Source organism: Lagenorhynchus albirostris, chromosome 7, assembly GCF_949774975.1.
Source record: "Lagenorhynchus albirostris chromosome 7, mLagAlb1.1, whole genome shotgun sequence".
In the NCBI taxonomy this organism is placed as follows: domain Eukaryota; kingdom Metazoa; phylum Chordata; class Mammalia; order Artiodactyla; family Delphinidae; genus Lagenorhynchus; species Lagenorhynchus albirostris.
In genome coordinates, this window is record NC_083101.1 from 98099832 (window position 1) to 98117485 (window position 17654).

The following is a 17654-nucleotide window of genomic DNA, read 5'->3' on the forward strand; positions in this document are numbered from 1 at the left end:
CCCACCAAACCCTAAATCTGCCCTTTACTCCAACCAGGACTCTTGCTTACCTCCCCACAAAGCTTTTCTCTCCCCAGAAGAAGTCCTTCTCTTCCCTCATCTCAGCAACTCTTTCCAGTCTACCAGCTCCCTTCCTCTCACTCCCTCTGGGGAAATGTTTCCCTTTTAAATTTCTATCACCATCATTCAATGTCTGTTTCTGCTTCCATTTCTTTCTTTCTTTATTTTTTTTTGTGCGGTATGTGGGCCTCTCACTGTTGTGGCCTCTTCCGTTGCAGAGCACAGGCTCCGGAAGCGCAGGCTCAGCGGCCATGGCTCACGGGCCCAGCCGCTCCACGGCACGTGGGATCTTCCCGGACCGGGGCACGAACCCGCGTCCGCTGCATCGGCAGGCGGACTCTCAACCACTGCGCCACCAGGGAAGCCCTCTGCTTCCATTTCTTGAAGCCCCGGGCAGACCCCCAAATCCAAACCCCAACCAATCAATGTGCCTGCTCCTTGCGCTCCTCCTTTCCTCCTTTCCTGATCTTAGCACTCAATCTACCATCTCTTAAAGCATTTGTGCTTGACCTGCAGGAAAGCTTCCCCGTGCTTGGTTTATTTATTTCTGAGAAATGAGGTTCTAATTATGGCACATCGGTGCAGCAGAATGCTATGTAGCCATTTCAAATGATGGAGTAAGAAGAAAATGTAATGAGGTGGAAAAATGTTCACAGAAATATATTCAGTGAAAAAAAGAGGCTACAAAACGTTATGTACAGAGCTTGAGTTTTTTGCAAAAAACAAAACAAAACAAAACAAAAAAATATGTGAATTTACACATACATGACTGAAAGGATATGTCCCTAAATGTTCATGTGGTCATTTGAGCATCTGAGCTGTGCTATAAGTGCAAATGATATCTTCTGTATGCTTTTCTGTATTTTCTAATTGGTTTCTCAATGAGGTAAGATTACTTTTGTAACAAGAAATAACACAATAAGTGTGTATATTTTTCTTGAGACACCAGTAAAATACCTCTCCATCCCCTCTCTCCTCTGTGACCTTTCTGGCTTCATTCACATTGTCAGGTAGACTTGTTATTCTCAGCAAATGAGCCAATTGAAATAAGACTCAATTTATGTGAGCAGACTGTGGCTGTTTGTAGTGCAAAAAAAAAATGGTGTCAGCACCAAGTAATGGTCCCTCCAATTGTCTGAAAGGCACTGCCTTCTGCAGTCTGGCTTGCTCTATACTTGGACAGGCAATGTTGCTATCCGAATTCTTAACATATAACTAGAATCCCCTCTTTGCCTCGGCAAGGCAGCATTATATAGGGGTTACTGGTGTTGGTTTTCTTATTCCTAGATTGACAATTTGGGTTTGCGTTTCAGCTCTGCCACTTACTGACTGACTATTGACTTTCTGAGCGTTAGTTTCCCCATCTGGAAATTGATAATAATGACAGCACCCACTTACAGGGTTGTTTTAAAGACTGAATAAATAGAATCAAGTGCTTAGCACAATGCTTGGAATATAGTAAATATTTAACAAATAGAGTCATTATTAACCCCTGAAAAACCATATTTCTTGGAGAGACAAGACTTTGAATTGTTTTTAGTCTTGTATGCTTAAGGTTGAAGAAAAGACATAAGAGCAATTTTGAAAGCTTAGAGAGGACAAAGTGGTGGGGGGGGGGTAGCTTGAAGTGGATGGTTCTGCTCCCTTGCTTTTATTTCAGAAATATTTACAGACACAGGGTCCCAGCCCATAAGCAGTTTAAGTTCATTCAAAGAAGCCGTCTTTACAAAGATCACCTTTGACCAGTCTAATATTGCTGGACCCTGAGCAGGAGACTACATTCCAATAATGATCTGCTTAAAAATCAACAGAAATTCTGTCCTTTGGTTCAGGGGAACAGAACCTGAGGGTTCAAAGGAACCTTAATCCTCATGCAGTCCAACCTTCAACCCAATGGATATTTGAATCTTTCCTAAAACATTCACACTATGTCACCATCAAATCTGTGATTCACAAGTCATGCCATGACTGGACACTGAAAAAGTAAACTCTGAATAGAAGTTCTTCCTTGTATTAAATCTAAATCTGTGTCTCTGTAGCTTCCAACTTGTTGAAAGCTACATTTCTAACACTTGGAAGGAAAAGAAAAGTCTAATCCTTTTCCCCCATGGCATTCTTTTAAATATTTGCAACCAGGGACTATGTATTTCTCTCAGCTTTATCTTTTCAGACTAGACAGCACCAATTTCCAAGATAATTGCCTATGTGTAAGGCTTTCTGGATCTCCACCATTCTGGTTCCTCTCCTCCAGACTTGGTCTAGCAAAGTATAGCGTCTAGAACACATTCCTGCATCTGTGACTCCACTTACACAGGATGTGACGAAATGGTCACCTCTGTTACTTTAGACACTACAGTTTTGTTCATGTAGCCAAGAGTGCATTTGCTTTAGGTGACCACAATGCATTTACTCTCAACTAAATCCTAGGTATTGTTTGTTTTCCTTTACAATTATATTACAATCATCCCATCCAATGATTGTTAAACTCCAATCCTAAACTCAGTATAAGATGTTACATTCTCCTTGGTTAAATTTCATCATTTTGTATTCATTCCATTCTTTCAGCTTGTCAAGAACTTTGGGGACCTGATTCTGTCATCCAGCATATTTACTAAACATTCCAAACTCATGTCATCCACAAATTTGATGACAATTGCTTCTGTCTTCATAGAAGTCACAGATTAACATTTTGACTAGCACTGAGGTAAGTCAGAGCCCTGGGGAATGTCACCGAAAACCTCTCTCCAGTTTATCACCGATCCAAATCTTTGGCTCTTTCACTAAGTTATTATCTGTCTAAAATCCTTTTTATCATTTCTTGGTACCTCTTAGGATAGAATAAACTAAGATAGGATAGATAGGATAGGACAGGATAGGATAGGATAGAACGTAATGCGATGTAATTTTTTTCAGAATGTCTGAATGAAATCCAGATACACATTTTCCTGATCTACTCATCTAAAATCCTTACTTAAAAAACAAAAACAAACAAACAAAAATACACAAGTCTGACATGACATGCTCTGGGAGAACTCACTGTGGAATGTAGGATTCTCTGCTTCCTTTCCTGGATGGTCTCAAGATATGTTTTTCTATAATCCATTTTGAAATTTTATTTTATTTCTCCTTCCTTTATTGGAAATTGGCCTGACACTGGTCCTCTGGTCTCCTGACAATCCTGTCTTCTCCAAGATTCCTCAAAGATCACAGCAACCTCAGGAATGTGATTTAGACAATTGTGAAGTTTAAGGCTTTGAGTCCAGGAGGTTTATATATGTTTAGATCAGTCAGACTTTGGTCATAATTTATTTATTTATAATTAATTTACCCATCAGGAGCTGAAAAAAGTAAATATAGAAACAAATAGAAAAAAAATTTGGAAAATAAATCTGTTGCTTTGGGTTTGGAATGATTTCTTTCCTGTAATCCCAAAGGCACTAAAACCAGAAAGTGAAACTGATGGATATTACTACATCAAAATTAATTTGGGACAACTCTGAAGGACCATCCCAAGCCTCCTGTGGGCTGGCTGAGGCTTCTGCTACAGCCGCCTCACAGTATGCCTTCCCCCTCTGCCCAGTCCTGCATCCCGTACTCCCTTCCAGGTATGGTGCCTGAGAGCACTCCCAGAAAACCTCCTGCACACAAGTCTCCATCTCAAAGTCTGCTGTCAAGGAGCCTGACCTAACACAATTGTATCAAGAAGCAGACTTTAAAATGGGATTTTAGAGTTGTATCACTGTGTAGATTCAGCTGTAAATGAGGCCTCCCACAGGTGGTAGCTGGAGTCCTGGAATCCCCCGGAAGGTAGAGGGAGAATGTAGAGGGAGAATTATAATTTTTACCAGGTGGTGAACTGGGATGAGGTACCAGTGGAAGGGGAAGCACCAGAGAGTGGAAAATCTTAGGCATTTGAGAAGTGTCAGGAAATAGTAACTTTCCAGCCTATGGGATTGAATGGCTGTTGCTGAGTGTTGTTGATGCATTGGAGAAAGACAATGAAGGCTGAGGGTGATTAATCACCAATTTAAGGCAAAGTGTGAAAGTCAGAGAGCCTCCTTAGCAGCATATAAAGAGGGCCCTCTCCTGCAGCAGGAGGCAGAAAAGGCTGAGGATCAGGCCACAAGCTTAATTATAAGGGTAGCAAGACATTAGAAAAGTCTGAATTCTTGACCTCAGCAAGTCTGATACACCAAGGTCAGGGATGTGACTGGAAGACAACGGAAACATGAGTGTTAGGATGGGGACATCTGTGTTGAAAAACTCAACTTTTAAACCCCATATTCCCTGAATTCTATAGAAGTGGCTCACTCCTCCCTATTAGAAGCTGACATTCTCCCTCCTCTTGCTTAAAAGTGTTGCAGAGGCTTCTTATTTGCCAAACACACACCTCCCTCAGGATATAGCCCCACCCACCTGGCCTCTTTGGTACAAGGCCTGTAGTTAAGGTCATGTCTTAGGATAAGGTAATTGGGGAAGTTCAGGGCCCACCAAGAGAGAAAGGGGACCACATGTCAAAGGGGCTATGAGATCTAGTCTATTTATAGCAGCAGAAGATGGGACTGACTCCTGAGAGTGTTGGGTCAAGGGTGGCAGAACATAAAGTTGTGTAAGAGAGAGTTTATTCATATGGGTGCATCTGTCCAGGACGCAGGACTTAATGTCCTGGCCAGGTTCATAGGAAACAGTGCTAATACATTAAAAGGATGCATCTTGGAAGATTGGAAAAAGAAATGGCCTATGCTAAATGAAGTAGAAATGCCAAAATTGCAGTAGTGGATAATGGAAGAAGCTAAGAGAAGTGGCCATGCTAGAACAGGTCCACTATATAAAGCAGGAAAAACCCATCAGCTGACTAGGTTCTGTGGGAGAGCCTGAAAGACACTTCATTCATCAAAGCAGTAAGGAATGCACAGGTGACAGCACAGGTGCTAGGGACTGAACTGTGTCCCTCCAAAATCCGTATGTTGAAGCCCTAAACCCTAAGGTGACTATATTTGGAGATAAGGTCTTTGGAAGTAATTTAGGTTAACCGAGGTTATAATGGTGGGACTCTATGGTTATAGGATTAGAAAGCAAATTCTCTCTCTCTCCCTCTCTCTCCATGGGCATGCACTGGGAAAAGGCCATGTGAGGACATGGGACATAGTGAGAAAGTGGCTATCTGAAAGACAAACAGAGCTCTCACCAGAAACTGAATTGGCTAGAACCTTGATCTTGAATTTCTGTCCTCCAGAACTATGAAAAATAAATTTCTGTTTAAGTCACTCAGTCAATGGTAGTTTCTTATGGCAGCCTGGAAGTTGCTAATACAGAAAGGTACCAAATTGTTGAAAAGTTCAAGCCTGGCTGTCCTTTGCAGGCTAGAGCTTATAAGAGAAGACTCTGTTATGGAACTGAATTCCCTACTAGGAACAGGGATGACAGTCATGAAATAATAGAGGCTAAGGAGTGGCATTTAACCATCCAAGGCAAGGTGGGTACAATGTCATAATGATTGACAAGGTCACTGTGACAGCCAGGTAGAGGTCTGACCTGCAGAGTGCTATGAAGATTAAGGGACTTGTCATATCAGTAAAAATTTTAGGAGTCCAGTGTCTGGGGCATGCCAGGAGATTCCCTTCAAAGAGCAAATTATTGTTTTGCCCGTGCTGCAAGAATAAGAAGGAAGCACAATTCTTAATAAGCCTTCTGGTGCTAGAGGAAGCATATGCTACACTGGAGAGTCCATGTCACGGCTGAAGTGGAAGGCCTCCAGCTTTGAATGTGGCCTAGAGCAGGAAAGGGCTCTGTAGCAGGTCAGGCTGCTGTGAAAGCTGCTTTAAAGCATGCGCCATAGACCTCACAGACCCTATGGTACTAGAGCTGTCTGCAGAGAGAAAAGACACCATGTTGAGTCCATAGTGGATCGTCATGGAAGAATCAAAATGTATCAAGGCCATACCATCTACAACAGAAACTACTGTAGTATACCATTTGAAAACCAGCTACTAGCTTGTTAATCATAGAAACTGAACATCTAACCATGGGGCATCAAGTGGCTATGCAGGAGAGCTGCCCTTCATAAGCTGAGTTCTATCAGTTCTACCAAGTAATAACTTTAGGCAGACTCAGCAACTACCCAACAATCTATTTGGGGGTTGAAGTAACTCCACATCAGACACAAGCAGTGACCTGCAGGGGCTTTTCTTGACATTTTCTACTCATTTGACTATAAATGGACATGTGCTCCAGTTACAGCCCATGAAGGGTTTGATGACCAGAAGTTTAAATCCCTTAAGGACAAATGTATGGGTCACTCCGGTCTGTAAGTCTCACAGACCAGAAAAAGTGCTGGCTCAGGGTAAGAGAAATTTAAAGTATATAACAATTAGGGAGAAAATAGGTTTCCTGAGGAAATGAGAACAGCCAGAAACTTGGCAAACACAAATCTCCATCTCAGAATCAATTTCCGGGGAACTTGACCTAAGATAGTGTTCGTTGTTTCGTGATGATTATCAATCTACCCACTTCTATGCTTTTCTCCTACTATGCTCAAGTGCTCAGGTGTGAGCACAGAAAAGGTGGGTTGTTTCCTTCCAGATGAATGTTTTTCAAAGTAAGTGAAATGGAGAAAGTAAGGAACAAATGGAGAAAGTAAGGAACAATTGCTTTGAAGTTATTTAATAAAAAATACTAAGCTGGAAAAAACAGGAAGTGAAGATGGGAAAGGACTGATGGATAAAAATGGGGTTCAAAGGCTTTAAATTTTGAGGTCAGAGTACACATGCATGGAAGTATTTGAGTAACTGGGATAGAAGGATAGCAGATTTTAATATAAAGTGAATGTTCAAGTTCATGTATTTTGGAGGCAAAGTTTCTGGTGATGTTGTGGTCCAGCATCTGATCCTGGAGCAAACAGCTCAATAATAATGTCACTGAACATGAGAAATTCAAGGAATCAAGAGAACAGGTGTCTAATGTGTGGTCCATGTGGTTGTTGACTTTGCCTAAGACAAGGAAGGACAAGTATTGAAAAGTAGAAGATGATGAATCAAGTGTTAAATCTTAATAAATAAAGAAGCATGACAAGGAGCTCCTCAAATGATTATTAGGGGAAGGGGGAGAAAGCGGTGTGGTCATTTGGTTTGAGCCCTAAAGGCTACGGGCTTTTACAAAAGGGAGGGAGGAATCATCTGCAAGTGGCCATGGGAGACAAAGAGAATGGTTACCAAATATCCCAACTCTGAGATATGAGGGGTTTGAGAAAAAAGATCTGAATTTGATAAAATTCAGCCAAATTTTAGCTAGAGCAAGAGACAAGGGAAAAAGCATGGAGTTTAACATTATTTATCCAGAATCACACAGACTGCAATTGATAGAATCAGGATCCGATCCCAGGCAGTCTGATTCCAGAGTGCCTTCCAGTGGGTTGTCACAGAAGGGAAATTTAAAGAAAATGAACAAATTATACCTTGCACTCCTATTGATGTTGCATCAATTAAGTACACCTTTATAAGTGCCTGGTGGTAAAATACCTTTGAGAAACGTCGATTAAACTATTGTGTCATGGAATCAAAGACACTACTGTGTAGATGATGGAGATCTTAGCATCATAGAGAAGATGTATAAAATGCTTCACAAAATACTTTTGTAATACATGTAAAGACCCAATCTCAATAACATATATGGGCTTACTGTTGGCAGACTCAGACCTCCTTTTGTATTCTCCATCTCCGCTCTCAAGGGGCTGAGAGTCCTCAGACTGCTAGCCTGGGTCATCCACTCTGGTCCCTGGTCTGTTATTACCTCCTATCCATGGCACTCTGTACTCTGAAACTTTCTCTGTTTCCATTCCATCAACAAGGGTTGGTCAAAGTGCACACTCTCCACGCATTGCAGGTGAACTAGCTTGCTAAGACTGTAGCATGTGATTAACCATTTAATAACCATTTTCCTTTAAGACAGGAGAGAAACTATATTACAGGTAACATATACAACAGTTGTAAGACACATTTGATTTATGGATCTTAACATGTGCAAGCTAGTATTTTTCCATTTAATAGAGTAAAATACAGTATTTAACAAATTTTATCTTTTTATTTTTTATAAATTGAGACTATTATTGATATCACTTAGGATGCTTTATATTAAAATTATGATGTAAATACGAAGGATTGTGTGGATATTAAATGACATTTTAACTAATAACAGACAAGAAAAAAAAATATATATATATATGCAGGATCCTTTAAATGCCTTAATGTGTTACCCCACCTGGAGGTCAGGTCTCGAAAAGAGGTCACCTATCACTCGGTGACCAAAAATGCAATTTCTCAGAGCAATGAATATGTGATCCTGGGAATTTTAGGCCATACTTCAGAACATAGAGGATTTATGTTTTAGCAGGTCAGACATTTATTGTCGTCTTAAAATCTTACCAAGGAGATATTAGCCAGTCATCTCCATATGTATCTGGGATCCGTCCTGCCTCTTGCTTCCCTGCAGTCACTCTGTCCCTTCAGATGACAAAAGAGGCTGCCCAGGGCTGCAGAAATGAGGTTCCACCTGGAGTCACTTTTGTTGTTTGTTTATTTATGCTCATGACATGGGCAGTGCCCAAGACTGTCATGGGGTGAAGCCCAAGGTCTCAGCATTCTTCAGTCTGTGCTGCTCCTTTGATCAGCAGAAGCCTGGAACAGCACAGGCTCTGATCCCTCTTCCACAGCCAGCTGCAGCCTCCATACACCGTCTCACCAAGGAGCCTGCAGCTGAGAGAGGGGGCTATGCCTGCAGCTGTAGGGATTGATTGGCTGTTAATGCAGGGGGACAGCTGCATTGTCTCATCTTGACAATGCTGCTATTTAACATCCTCAGGGGCAGGCACTGTCACTCAACCACACAGCTAATGAGGCTTGCCACGCCCAACTCAGTCTACCCTCTGAATATTAGTTAACTTCAACGTCTGCAAGCACAAATGCTCAGGAGGTCCACGATGGTGTGGTATGCTGTACAGTGACTCTTGCATATGGAAGTGGGGCCCCTGGAGCCTCCGACTTTTTGGAGAGAAATCCATGCTAGGCATGCGGGCACCAAGGGGAGCAGAGAGATGAGCATTTCCCAGGGCTTCCTCGTATAGAGTTTTGCATGAGAGTCCTAGAATGGATCTCAAAGCACTTTTTATCAGCCCTCAAGCCTGGAGGTGGGGCAGGGGTGACTTGGCTAAAACAAATATGGACATAAAAAACTTCACCCCAAGGCTTCTGGATTCCTAGATCACTGCCTCTTCCCAATAGAAAAGTCCTTCACCTAGAGACTATTCCAAAAGAGGATGATACCTTGATTTTACCCAGGCTTAAGCCATGGAGTCATCCTTAACTCCTCCCCCAGCTTCCCCTTACCCTCCATACACACTCAGTCACAGTTTCCTGAGCTGAGCCCCATTCAGCCCTCCTTTGCTTTCCAACATTTGCCTTGGTTGAGTTCTCATGACCTCACTCCTTGATCATGGCAATAGCTTCCAAATGGTCCCTCTTCCCCCAGGATTTCCTCCACCACTTTCCCTGCATGCCACTCTTAGTTTCAATTTCTGAAAATGCCTTTTCTTATAGCCTTTCTCTGCTTGAGAACCTTCTATGGCTCTCCATGGCCATTGGAATAAGGATCACATCATCTCCCCAAAACTGTAAGCATTCTCACCTCCGCACTTAAGTATCTCCTCTTCCTCCCATTTAGAAGTTCTCCATTTCTTTTTTCTCAGGCAAATACTACACTCTTTCAAGCCCAGATCAAGCTTGCTTCCTGCACTGAATACTTCAACTGCTCCAACTCTTACTCCTCTGGCCTCTGACTTCTTATTGTCTTTACTGAACTTTTATACCTTTGTTATACTATACCTGAATTTTTAGTTGCAGTTGTGCAACTGTGTCTTTTCAAGCAATTTGTAAATTGCATAAGGAAATTGCATAAGTATGTCTCCACTTTGGTCTCCCATAATGTCTAATAGAGGACTATACCACAACAGGTGCCTCCTATGTCCTCACTCTACTCAACTGTAGGCAAAACACAGGTGCACTTTTTCTCTCAAGCCAACATTTATTGACACCTTCTCCATGCATCCTCCAAAAGTTGGCACTGATGCTACAGGAAAATATCCTATAACTCCTAAAACCAATTATAGGTATCAAGTCACTATTAACCATAAAACGATTCAAAGCCCATGTATTTCAAACAACATGAGCCTCAATCAAAATCCAAAGAAGAATCAAGAAAATTCTCTAAAATTTATTATAATGGGATTGGTGTACATGGTGAAAACGCTTCATGGTTTAGTCTAGGACATTGTGTAATACACTCGAAATCAACCAGAGCTCAGCCCTGTACTAAGTTATATAACATTTCTGAGCCTTGGTTTCCTTATCTGTAAGACTTGGTAACATCTTGCTTCTAACAGAGTGGAGGATTAAATGTATGAGCATGTGTAAAAGCTCTTAGCATGATCTCCTCATATGGTAGGTGTTGTTACATCTTTTGTTTTCTTCCTTGTGATTGATCTCCCACAGAGAGCACAGAGGAAAGAGCTCCGTGCACCATTAGTTGTCCCATGTTGTGCAGTGGGGTCAAGGTGATGAATAAGTACCTGAGTCTTTTCAGAAGGACAGAAGGATTCACCAGCCTCAAAATGTTTTAATTGATGATAACGCAGTAGGCCCTAAAGCAAATGATTTTTTCCCCATCCCATGTCCACCTATCTAACCCTTTTCTCTAATTTCTGCAATTAGGTTGACCAGCCTTCAGACACTGGTAGCCCAGCTCCCTAGAGCTTCCCATGTCCTCTCTCTGTCTTGATGTTCTCTGCTGCAAAGTCTGGGCTGGAGCTGCAGAAACAGGCAGGAGGGCAGGCAGCTGAGCTGAGTGCTTGAATTTCATTCCCCACCCTGTGCCCCTTTGAAGGCAGGACTCAATGCCCACCCTGAATGGGCCTTGAACAGAATGTCCTGTTAATTCATGATGTATTCATAGAGCTGTCTCTAGAAAGAAAAAATTATAGTGGATAGAGGCAGTTCAGAGATTACAGATAAAAAAAGGAGAAAGAGTGTTACTTTTTATATCAGTGCAGCAAACTGTCCTCCCAGGACATCTGGACCTCAGTGTGGGTGTGATACCCACTTATGCAGACCTTCATAAAATGGCTTTCCCTTCTCCGCTTTGCAACAGGAGGGAAGAGAACAGGTCACATCTGTACCATTCACCACCAATGCCCCTGGCATCTCACAGATTTCCTTCTTTCTGGGAGGAAGATGGCATTTCAGACTTGACAGCTTCTGTCTCAAGCTATGTGCTTGCTTTGATGAGTGATACCACCAGGGCTCCCTCAAGGATAGGTTGTTATGAGCAAGGACTGCTCAGATAAATCAGGGTGATCTAGGGGAGAGGAGTGGGATTGGAGAGACTGTTTGTCCTACTCTCTACCAGACAAGCATTGCTAGGAGAATCATAGCAGGGAAGCCAAGGGGTCCAAGTGACAGAGCACAGGAGTAGTGTCAGGGGTACACCAAATCTGATCTTTCTTTGCCTCATCAAGACAAAAAGCACCACTACCTGGTGTTCTGTAAAGCAGGACCCCTCAGCTGCTTCTGCTCTTGCACCAGGTTTATCTCTATAAGTTTATAGAAGTAAATCTTCTCTCTTCTGCCCCCACAAAATCTGCTTAGGATGAATGGTCTAACCAAGAAAGCAAGCTCAGAAACCTGACTTCCACAGCAGGTGTAACTACATTGTTGTAGCTGGGGCAGAGGGATTAGAGGAAGCAGATTTTAACAATATTTAAGGCAAAACCCAAATGATTGTAGCTGCTCACTACAATGGAACCACCTGTCCAATAAGGAAGTGAGGTTCACATTAATGAAGCTGTCCAAGAGGGGTCTGGCAGGGTCATTTGTGAGTGTATTCCCTGCTGGGTGGGAGGTTGGACCAGGTGGTCTCCAGTCTCAGGCATCTTCTAATTCTAATATTCTAGGGGAAGGACAAACTACCCATAGAAGGTGATATGAGGGGACAGAAAACACTGTACTCAACTCAGGTCTGTTATACAGATGCACAGGGCTTAGCATTGGAGGCTCTGTGCTAGAGCTCCCTCTACTTCTATCTCCTTCTCTAATCTAATCAGTCAGTTCTAGACAAGTTCCTATTTCCTCCTCTGGTGGAGAGGAATATTAAATGTTAGTGGCATTCTTGGGGGAAGGCCTTTGCTTGGACCACCATTTTGTGGTACTCAGAACCACATTTAGACGGAAAGAGAGCAGAGGTGACAAGTTGTGCTGACTCCAACCTCTTGACTCCCATTTCACTCATGGCTTCTGCAGGAAACTGATGGACCTCTAGGGAGGTGCCCAGTGATTCTCCCAGAGATCCATGCCTGAAGGACCACAGACGTATCCCCTAGAGAAATAGCGGAGAGCAGAGATTACCACTGTGACTTTTGGAGTCAGAAAGACGTGGGTTTTGAGGCTGCCATCACCACTTTACCAATTGCCATCCTTGGTGTGACCTTGGTCAAGTTATTCCACCCTCTGAGCCTGTTTCATCATCTGTAAACTATGGAAGATAGTACCCACCTCGTTGGGATTTTTGTGAACCTCTGTATACATTAAGTGCCTAGCACATCCTACGTGTGTAATAAAAAGTCGTTATTATTATACCATGACATTCTGCTCACTAGCAGCTTCTGTTTCCACGTGTTCTGTTGTCCTGTCTGTTACCTAAATCTGTGCCCCAATCTGCAGCCAGGCTCTGCTTCCCATCACTTGCTTCCACTCGCCTCTTGCATATTCAAGGGCATTATCTCAGCAATTCTTCCCCCTACCCTCGCTTAACCTATTTTTTTTTCATTTTCTACTGAAACAGTTCCATCAGGATACAAAAATATTGCTATATTGTTACTTCTCTCATTTTAAACCCTTCTTGTGATCCTCACTTCCCTGCCAGCCACTAACCTATTTCTTTGCTCCCCTCTGCAGCAAAATCCTTGAAAAAATTATCTCTACTCACTGTCTTCAATTCCCCTTTTACCATTCTCCCCTAAACACATTCCAATCAATCCTTTGGCTACACCAGTCCTTTGAAACTGCTCTTATCATTGTCGCTGACCACCTCTGCATTGCTGGACATGTCCTCATCCAAACTGACCCTTTAGTAGCTCTGACCCAGTTGATAACCCCTCCTCATTTATACATTTTCTGTGCTTGGCTTTCAGGACACCACTGTCTCCTGATTTTCTGTCTGCTTCACTGACCATAGCTCAGGCTCCTTTGCTTCTACCTAATAATGATGGAAGGGGGGTCCACTGGGCTCATTCCTCGGGCCCCTTCACCTCTATCTACTCTCAACTCTTGTGGCCTTCTGTCTTATGGCCTTAAATAACATCTGTATTCCATTAGCTCTCAAGTTTTTATTTCCATTCCAAATCTCTCTTGTAAATTAGCATTCCACTAACAGACTAGCATAGTCAAGCTTCATGTGGATATCTAATAGAAATGTAAAAAATATCATGTCAAAAAATAAACCCCTTATCTTCCCTCCCACATCTGTACCTCCTGGAGTCTTCTTCAGCTCAGTAAATGGCAACTCCATTCTTTAATTTACTCAGGTCAAAAACCTTGGTAACATCCTTGACTCCATTCACTTACATCATATATCTAAATCATCAGGAAAAACTGTAGGTCCACCCTTAAAAATATTTCAAAATATTTGAAATATTTTTTTAACAAAAAAAAGTGTTATTGTTAACACTTGTAAAGCTACTACCCTGAGCCATGGTCACTTCTCACCCAGATTACCGCCATTGGCTCCTGCCTGGTCTCCTACCTTTCTCCAACACCCCGCTTCTGTTTAATCTCAACAAAGCAACAAGTAAAGCTCGTGAAAGCAAATTAGTCTATGTCAGTCTTCAGCTCAATTTCCTCTGATGGCTTCCCATCTTACTAGGAGTAACCTGAAGTCCCACAATATTCTCTAGAGCTCTACATGATCTGGATCCCTGCTGGCACTCTTACGTCATTTCTTCCCATTATCTCTCTCTTCTCCACACCAATCACCTCACCTTCTTGCTGCTCTTTGAGTTCTCCCAGTACATTTCTGCTTCAGGACCTTTGCAGGAGCTCCACATAGAACAGATATCGGCATATCTACCTCCCTTAGTGCCTTTCAGTCTTTGCTCAAATGTTCCTGTTCACGAGACCCTCCCCAACCACCTTATTTCCAAGTGTAACGCCCTACCCTCATTCAACACTTCCAATGACCCTTCCTCATGTCTATCTTTTAAAGTTTTTCTATAGTACATAGCTCTTTTAATATACTATATAATTTACCTACTTTTTATACTTAGTGTTTCATATTTGCCTTCCTCCCCTCTCTCCACATCCTGCTTGCCTATAAACACCATCAGGACAGGGGTCTTTGTTTTCTTTACTGATTTATTATCAAAACATAAAAGCAGTGCCTGGCACAGAGTAAGCACCCAGCAAATCTCTGTTGAATGCAATGATTAATTATTATTAAATCATTTCATTTCCCCTCACAATAACACATTTAGACACAAACCTGGCTCAAAGAACTATACGCAAGGGTCCATTTCCTCAAAGATCTTTGCAAAAGGCAAGGATAAATCAGGTAGTCAATACTGTTGTGTGACTAGCAGGTCTAAGGGGGTCAGCTACACCAGCCTATATATTAGAAGGAGTTTGGACCATCCTCCTGGTAAGGTTGGCTTCTCGGTCAATCCATCTACGTAGCAACTGCACTACTCACTGTGAGAAGACGGGAGAAGTTAATACAAGGTCTCTGCCTGAAAGGCAACACTTAGCCACATAAACAATAAGCAAACAATACCAGGAAGTATATCATCAAGTGCTAAATTGGTAGTTATGAGTCTAAGTGTTGTTAGGGGTTAGAAAGGGAAGTAATCGAAGTGTACTGAAGCTGTGCTCAGAGCTCCGGGCCATCACTCCTCACGTTCCTTGAAGGTAGAGGCTATGTCAACTTTTAATTTTCTTTCTATTCCTTTTTCTTTCTTCCTTGCTCACCTACTTGCCTGCCCCCTTTCTTTCTTTATCTTCCTTTCCATAGACTTAGCACAGTAATGTGCCTGTAATAGATACATAAAAACTGCTTTCTTTGTATTTTCCCTAACTTCTCTCCAAAAGGACTTAAAGTGGCTTATAAGGATATAAAATAAATAAATAAACAAGCTTAAAATAGGTGACAAAGAAAAATCAAAACAAGGGGAGAGACATAAAGTGGACTGAGAAATGAGGAAAATACTAAATTAAAATACAAGCCATAAAGGACCATGCCTTTGCAATAGATGAACCACAAATTTAGCTGTAAGCTTTCACATGGACTATTTGAAAAGGACAATCTGATTAATTTATGCAATTTACTCTGTCATTATGACAAACACATACCAATTGTTCAGCAGATACTAAACTATTCCAGATCCTTAAGAAATACTGTGTATTTCCTGCTAGAGTCCTCACAGAGCAGGTACGTTATAATGTAAACAGTAATGTAATATAAACAGTAATATATGTAATGTAATATAAACAGTATTCTCAAGGAGCTTCTTTGTGTAGACTCAACCATGAGTGTCACAAGGCTGTTTATTGCACACATATTTTCAACTGTTTGGGAGTATTCCTACTTTGTTAAACTTAAGGGTTATGGACAACCCATACATTTAACTGTGGCCTATGTCTATAAATTTAACAAGGTAAAAGAGAGTAGGATAATTTTAAGAAGGAGACTGCTCTTAGAACTTTATAGTTTATAAACACTTACCTTACACACACACACACACACACACACACACACACACACACACACACAGAGTCTTCGACCAAGCTGGAAATAATCTTATCATCTCTTGCACTTGCTACATTTTATACTTAACATTGTAGTGACGTCTGTAGTTCCTTGATTCCTCTTGCTAGATTTTAAATTCATCAAGGCCAAGTATGAAATGGCATCTTGTATATCTTTATATCCCTCACAGTGTCCAGCATCATGTCTTGCTCTAAATGAATATATTTTTTAATTCAACAGATATTTATTATTTTGCTACTAGGTGTTAGACACTTCTTTAGCAATGAACAAAACATGAAATTCCTTACCCTCAGTAGAATTTACAATGAGGGGAGAGATTGAGACAAGACAGACAAGAATAGCAATAAATTAGTAAATTGCATAGTATATAAGAAAGCAAAATTTGTTATGGAAAAAAAATAATAGAGTAGGGAAAGAGGGATTTGGAGCGTGTGTGTGTGTACGTGTATGTGTAGGTGCAGTTGGTGGTATTAACTAGCATAGTCAGGGTGGACCTCATTAAGATGAGACTTAAGCATAGAGTTAAAGACGATAAAAAAGTTAGCTAAGCAGATATCTGGGGGAAGAATATTTTAGGCAGAGGATACAGCCAAGGCTCCAAAACAGGCTATATATATATGGATATATATGGATCCATTGAATATATATATATATATGGATACATATATATATATGGCATGACCTAACCCCCAAATAATTTTGATTTATTGGAATTAGTGTTAAGTATAACAGTATAGACAGAAGTATAAGGCACACAGAAAGACAAATATGGAATAATAAAAATTCTTACATTCTCTGAAATAACAATGGGTTGTTTAAAAAGTAGAACTGTATAATTTCAATGACAAATAATATTTTTGTGATGGTCAGGTTGGAAGGAAAATGTCTTAGTCAAAATAGGCTAAGTGGGCTTCCCTGGTGGCGCAGTGTTTGAGAGTCCGCCTGCCAATGCAGGGACACGGGTTCGTGCCCTGGTCCGGGAGGATCCCACGTGCCGCGGAGCGGCTGGGCCCATGAGCCATGGCCGCTGAGCCTGCGCGTCCGGAGCCTGTGCTCCGCAATGGGAGGGGCCACAACAGTGAGAGGCCCGCGTACTGCAAAAATAAAAAAGACTAAGTGAGGCTGCAGTAACCCTGAAATCTCATTGGCTTAGTGCAAAACGATTTTGGTCCCATTCTTAAATGAGTCTGTATTATGACAGCAGTTCTCAGAGGAGATAAACCTTGTCAAGCTCATAATCAATAACAATATCTGGAAAGCTTTGTTTTATACCCTGGATCGTAAGGAGTTAATAAGTGTTGGTTAGAAAATGCTTAAACCCATACTCTTCAATAAGAACTATATATGCATTACCCCCATTTATTTAATAAAATTACATAAAACAAACTACATATATTCTATAGGGGATTTCTATATGTTCTGTATGTTACAGATGTTCTGATACAGACTTTTAATTTTTCATCACAAAGGATTCATCGAAAAATTTTATCAATATGTACCTGAGAGAAAATCTCTACCCCATAAAACTTTTTCTCCTTGTAATTCCTTCTGATATTTCTGTGATCGACCTGCTGTTGACTTGTATTGGTCAAAGCCTCTATGTTTAATTATTTTTATCAGATTTCTTTTTGTTAAATTCAGATATCTTTTAGCCTCCATCTTTAATTGCTTAAGCCTTGGATATTAAATGATGAAATGAAATTATGTATTTGGAATAAGTTATACAAAGATGA